Source organism: Notamacropus eugenii, chromosome 6, assembly GCF_028372415.1.
Source record: "Notamacropus eugenii isolate mMacEug1 chromosome 6, mMacEug1.pri_v2, whole genome shotgun sequence".
Classification (NCBI taxonomy): domain Eukaryota; kingdom Metazoa; phylum Chordata; class Mammalia; order Diprotodontia; family Macropodidae; genus Notamacropus; species Notamacropus eugenii.
In genome coordinates, this window is record NC_092877.1 from 248,864,830 (window position 1) to 248,871,807 (window position 6,978).

At 35.5% G+C, this 6,978-nt stretch overlaps 1 pseudogene; it reads right to left on the reverse strand.

Annotated features, from left to right (window-relative positions):
- Window positions 1-1,389: 1,389 nt before the first annotated feature.
- Window positions 1,390-3,228, reverse strand: LOC140512311 (uncharacterized protein C8orf48-like; annotated as a pseudogene).
- Window positions 3,229-6,978: the final 3,750 nt, after the last annotated feature.

Genomic DNA, 6,978 nt, shown 5'->3' on the forward strand with positions numbered 1-6,978 from the left:
AGTATTATTCCAATTGATTACTTGACTTTTGAGTCCTTTATGAAATGGAGGGTGTATTCAAGGAACCTGTCATTTCTCATTTCTTCCAAGGTGGTGCAATGAAGGGAGAGGAGATTACTCCTCTCCTGGCCTGGGCTTTATTCTGGGAGCAACCACAAGCTTTTCTGCCCAGGATCTGTGAGTAGGGTTCCCTCTTCACAACAGCCTCCAACTCCACCACGCAAGTGCTCCTCCTCACTCCAGAGACACCACACAGGGCTCAGTTTCAATTTCATTGCTTGATTCCCTCAGGGTCTTTAGACTGAGGGCTCTTAAAATGGACCCTGCAGCTTCCTGGGACTGGGGCTAGAGCAATACCCTGCTACCTTCTAACCCAGATGAAAGAGCTTTCACATTGACCGTTGAAACTATCTCTGGCATTTGTCGATTGAGAAATCTGGGAACCACATCTGCTGCTTGGTATTCTGCACCCTGAAACCTGTTCTGGTCCTATTCCTACTGTGCTTCATGGTCAAGGCTGAGCTGTGCTCTGCTCTATGGCTGGTGTGATAGACCTTTCATGTTGGCATTCTAGGCTGCCCTGGACTGGAAATTTCTTTCACTCTATCCTTTTGTGGCTTCTGCTGCTTTAGAATTTATTTAGAGTCATTTTTACAGATATTTTATGGTCTTTGGGGCAAGAGCTACAGCAGATCTGCCCTACTGTGCCATCTTGGCTCCGCCCCTGGGAGTAAAGAATTGGAAATTGAGGGGATGCAAATGAATTTGGGAATGGCTGAATTGTGGTATGCAATTGTGATAGAATACCATTGTACTCTGAAATATGATGAGCAAAATGCTCTCAAAAAAAGAAAAACTTAGAAAGACTTACATGAGTTAATGCAAAATGAAATGCAATGGGTACAAAATAATAGCAATATTATAGAATGATCAGCTGTGAAGAACATAGCTATTCTCACCAATACAATAATCCATGACAACTCTGAAGTGCTTGGAATGAAAAATGCTATCCATTCCCAGAGAAAAAACTGATGGTATCTGAATAAAGTTTGAAGCAACATTTTCTCCACTGTATTTTTTTCAGGCTGGTTTTTTTTTTATATTTTCTTTCACAGTATGACTATTATGGGCATGTTTTGCATGACTACACATATGTAACCTATATGGAATTGCTTGACTTCTCAATGGAGGGGGAAGGAGGAAAGGAGATAATTTAGAACTCAAAGTTTTAATATTTTTATTACTTTTTTTTTTTACAGAAACATTTCTTTATTAACCATGTTGTTGTTATTAACAGCTAGCTTCACCAAAGTGTTTTAGGTGAAGTAGAGGATAGAGATGAGAGACCCTGAAAGAACTTCCTCCTCTGGGGCCAAGGTGAACCCCACTCTACTCAACCTGACCTCCAGCACTTAATCTAGTTCAGATGATCTCTGGGTCATCTGAAAGCCTGGGGAGGCTTTTGTGGATATCTTCAATGAAGCTGAGAAGGTCTTTAGTATGGGGATACTCCTCCATTTTGTCTTGGAGGAGAGTGGACTCAAGGAAGGTCTTCTTCTCACACAGGAAGGTCTGCTGGGAAAGTTCTCCTCTTTTCTTAGTACACTCTGGGCACCAGAAACACGTGTGCTCTCCAACTGCTGATACATTGCTGTGTATTGCCCTCAGGTTTTGCTGAAAAATTCTCTTTATCAGCCAAGGAGGAACAACACAGTTTTTCATTTCATCTGTGACTGACTTCCCTGTATCCAAGACTTGCTCCTGCTTCAGACAGCTGCCACCATTTGTCTCCTGAGGGTTCAGGTGATGACAAATCAGGTTTATCTTCCTGGTACAAAAAATATGCAGAGCATCCTGTTCACTGTTTGATTCCTCCACAATGTCTGCTTTGAATGTGGGGCCTGCCTAGGCCTCTTCAATGTGACTTTCTTTGTCCTTGAGAAGTTGGGTCCATTTTTGAGCCAATTTCTCTTCGAGAGTAGCAGAGTCCAACGGGTTCAATGACTCATCTCGATCCTTTAATCTTGGCATCAGCTTTTTGCTCACCTGATAGCTCCCAGAGGCACTAGATCTGGTCAGGCCTCCTTCAGAAGAGACCAAGGCGTCAAAGAACTTCCTCTCAATCATTTGATATTTTCCTTCTTCTACTTCCTCCTCCTCCTTTGTGAAGGACTCAGAGGTCTCACTGGAATAGTCAGAGGGAGCCCTGCTATACTCCACTTGTGACTGATGAGAATCATACCTGGACATCTTGGGTGAGACTCCACCAAGGATCACATAAGGTTGCGAACTTCGGTAAGGGTCCCACGCTTCTTCCTCCTGCAGGAACAGCAACTCAGCGACCTCCTTCTCACCTTGGTTTTCCAGGCAACTGGGAGGGCCCAGAGCCCCCACCCCCTCTCCATACAAGGACCTAGACAGGGGAGGGGGCGGGGCTGCTTTCTCTCGCGGTGCCTTTGAGACCTTCAGGGCTAGAACTCAAAGCTTTAAAAACACATGTTAAATATTGTTTACATGTTATTGGGGGAAAATTGAATACTTAATACATACACACAAATAAAGAAACTATAGCCCACATTTTTATGCATAAATTTTAACTTGCCTGCTTTTGTTCATTTTTTACATTTGATCCACAAAAGTAAACTATGTTGTTTTTTTCCCACCTCATTCCCCCCCCCAATTTCATACATACATACAGTAATGATAATCATAACAATAATGATGAAGCAAATATGATGAATATTGTTGGCTGAAAATTGAGTGCATAATGGTTCAATTAAAGATTCAACTAAGACTACAGATTCTTTTCTTTCTGAAGCTGGTAAATGCTCTGTTTTAATAAGACAATTGACCTTGTGTTTGAGTGGGCTCTGTGAATATTTTGGAAAATGATGCAAATATCCAAGTAGGAAGACGATGAAGCTATTCATTTTTATTGAAAATATACGTTCCATGCAATCATTTAAGAAAATAAATGTTGCCCTAAGGTATAGAATTTATGTAATATAATGCTTTCTCTTTTGTAATAATCATCTTTAGTTTAAAATTAATGAATGCATAGTTCACATCAATGTAAGCTAAATAAAGTATAGAGTGGAGACTATAATTTGGATAATTTAAGTGGGGGGATTGGAATGCTTCCTATGAAGATAAATGGATAATTTAATGTTTTTATGCTAACTTACTAGTGTAAAGCACTTTAGATTTGGCATATGAATTGATGTTCATGCTCTCTTTTGAATCATACAGCAACCATTTATGTTAAGTTCTATTGATATTTGACTATTTTAAGATAAAGAAATTGGGACTTAGAAATTAAGTGACTAACCAATGTGACTTGACAGAGTAAGTGACAGAAGCAAGATCTAAACCCAGGTTTCCTGCTTACTCCGTTAGAATGCACTAAGCACTTACTATGTCACACCATAAACTGTTTTACTGTAAATTTATTTTCCACTTCCTTTATTCATATCAGAAACAAATGATACATTTTAATACATGATTAGTTTCATTTAAATTAACAATTGGACTCATTACCTATGTCAATTGAATTAATTCAGAGGCATCTGTGTTTCTCACAGCTATGAAATCAGCATACTCATAGATATCACCAATAAATTAATTACCCAATCTATTTTCTTACAACTGAAAAGGGGAGATAGAAGGTTATGTTGTAGAATTATGAAAGCTGCTTCTAATTTTGAAAAGTGACAGTGATGGAGGATTGTAATGCTCAAAACTTGACAATAGTTTTTCCATTGACAAAACAAATCCATACCCTTAGGTCATTTTCACTTAAGAGTTAAAATAAAGTTAATTTGAAATCCTAGAAATTTCTCTTAAGAAATCTAGAAATGGATTCTTGAGTTTTCATTTTTGAGATGTCAATATCCCTAGGAGTCCAAAGACATTTAAAACTTCTGTTAGAAAAAATCAGCGAAAATGAGAGAAATACTTTTAAGTGTAAAATGAAAACTAAAACAAAAGAATAACCCATAAATACATCAGCATCAAAAACTATAAGCTGATATTGCAAATGTCTTGCCAAGGAACAAGTAACAAAGTGAAATCTATTTATAAGTTGTTAGAAGTGGAAAAAGAACTTTGAGGACTACCTATAAAATGCTTTTCATTTTATAGATGATATAACTGTTGTAACAAAGGCACTAAGTGACAGAGCAACATGACATAGGAAGCTTGTGTAAAAGCTGAGATTAGAACTTAATCTTGAGACTATTATATCATTTTTTTGCCCCAATATTCCTTGCTGTGTCTTTTTGGATAGATTAATTTTTATATAATTTTATATAATGTTTAATATAATTTTTAATAATTACTTATTCTAATACTTCAAGATTTCATCATTCCAGCAGTGTGAATATTTCCCTGTCTACTTGCTTAGTAAAGTAGTGTTAAGATAACTTTGTTATCACAAATTATGATTTTTATAACTATGGCTAATTCTTTGGTGAAGAACTTCGACAGTCTTAGTCAGCTTTACCCTCCAAGAATAGGCAAGGTTGCTTGTTTCTAGGTCTAAAGAGGGTGAACCAGTAGTCATAGTTTAGTTTTAAGCTTCTAAAACTTAAAACTGAACTATAACTTTTATAACACTTCATATTTGAAGTCTTTCCAGTTTATTCCCATATAATAGTCCTTGATGTCCCCTGGCACAGGATTTAAGAAACTCAGAGGAATGTGTATTATGCTATGATATTTTATGTTTTACTGTTTTCAAAATTCCATGGCACCCCAAATTAAATTCTTTTGCTGATTATTGCCAATAATAGATGGTAACTTATATTCCCTGAATAACACATTTAAAGCATGATATTATGTAGGTCATTATCTAAAGATGGTCAATGTCAAGTTCCTAATATTAGAGATTTTGAGGATTCCACTGTGGCGTAAGGAATGTAATTTCTTCTTACATAGTTTAAACAGGAAGCATTTGAGGGCACAAAAGAAGACTGAGTTGTCTTTCAGTAATTATTCATTTGATAGGCCTCCCAGGCTGTGAACTCTGAGCTAACCTCACCTGCCCCCCACACAACCTCAGTGTGGAGAATCTCATGGACATTGGAGATTTTTTATTCTGGCTCTGGGACTGTTAAATAATTGATCAGATTCATATCAGATTGAATACATTAAAATATGTTTGATATTATTTCTGCAACTTTTGAGCAAAAGAAAAACAAGGAGAGGAGCAATTGTATTTCCAAGTGAGGAAGAATACAAGATAAAGATATTTGCTTTTCATAGAAAATGGTTAAAGAGATCTTTTCTGCCATTTCTTCAAACACTACCTACCATATATTTTAATATTTTAGCTTCAGCAAGAGATAATGACATATTCTCAAATAACTAGGTGTTATTATCACATATTAGTGATATTCATCATTTAAAGAATATTTTACTGTATGCTTAAATACATTTAATTACTCTTTTATTTGAAATAACATACACATAGTTACATCCCATCAAGAAATATTGTTTCAATCATGTACAGTTTTTTTATCCTGCTTTTAAATCCATAACAAAATTGAACTTGAACTCATCTTTGAACTCTCTTTTTCTAAGTGAAAGCAAGACTGTAATGTCGGAAATCTAATCACAAAATATATCCACAACTTTCTCGTGGTGCGTGCGTGTGTGTGTGTGTGTGTGTGTGTGTGTGTGTGTATTTCCCTGCCAGTTGCAGTTGTGGATTAGTGTAATAGTGTTTTTGGAAAATCACAGTTGAATTATCACTAAGTAGATCATTCTTGGAAGCCAGTAATTTATTATTTTGCTAGAGGAGAAAAATCATACTAAGTTAGCATTAATTTGAAGAATGTGACAATATTAGAGATAACAGTAAAACAAAAGACTGCCAAATTGCATTCTTTTTCTCAAGAAAAAGTGAATATTTGGTGAATGAAAAATTGTTTTTTATCTAGACTTTCTCACTATTTCTTTTGCATGTTGAATGCACATCTTATATCTTTTCCCTCTAAATTCAAAAGTGAAATTAATATGAGACTTTAGATTTTAAAAATCCTTTTAAAAAACATAAAATCATAATGGATATTGCTTCTCATTAGTATGAACAGTGCCTGAAAACCATAATTCAGCAAACAATCTTTAGCTACACAGTATTAAAAGAAAGCATTCACAAATTTTGTTTTAATTTCAAATCAAGCATAAAATTTCTATAACTCACACTTAATCTAATGAGGCTTTCAGAGGGAAAGCCATATGATTAAATTGCTTTTTTCTAACTATATTATTTTATTTTGTGCAGATTCCTACAATCGGTTTAAAAGTGCGGGAAGTTATCTCCTGACCTATCTCTCTGTTAGCTAAAGAAAAGGTTACCAGAAATCATTGTACTTAAAAATTAAAACAACTAAAATTATTGCTATGAATTGAGATTTAATAAACATAATGCTGTATTTAATTGTATTTGGAGCCTATTTAGTCCTTGAGGAATATTAACTTCGGCAAAAGTGAAATGCTAGAACTTTGACTTTCACCTCCCATTGGGAAACGGAGAAATATTCAGAGTAATGCATATGAATGACATATTAAGTTTGTAAAACACTAGTAGAACAAAAAAGGTTTTTTGTTCATTTGCTATAAGAGCACTCCCAGCTGCTCCAATCAGTAAGAAAGGCATCCAAAAACAGCTTCCTCACTTGGCTTTCCCTGACTTTTTGAGAAGATATTTCTTCCAACAAAAGATGTGGTACTTGCTTTTCCTCATACTTCATTTGCTTAAGAAGTAAACAGAAGTTAAAAAAATACATTAAATCACATAGATTGCACATACATACAGCACTAGTTTTGGTGCATGTGCATCATGCACATAAAATCAGATTACTGGATATGTTTAGTACATTAGATTTTTTTCACAGAGAAATGGGAGTTTCCATTTTAGAAAACACTTTTATTTTATCTAGTTTAGGATATTTTACTCTTGATCTCTTCCCAGTCAGC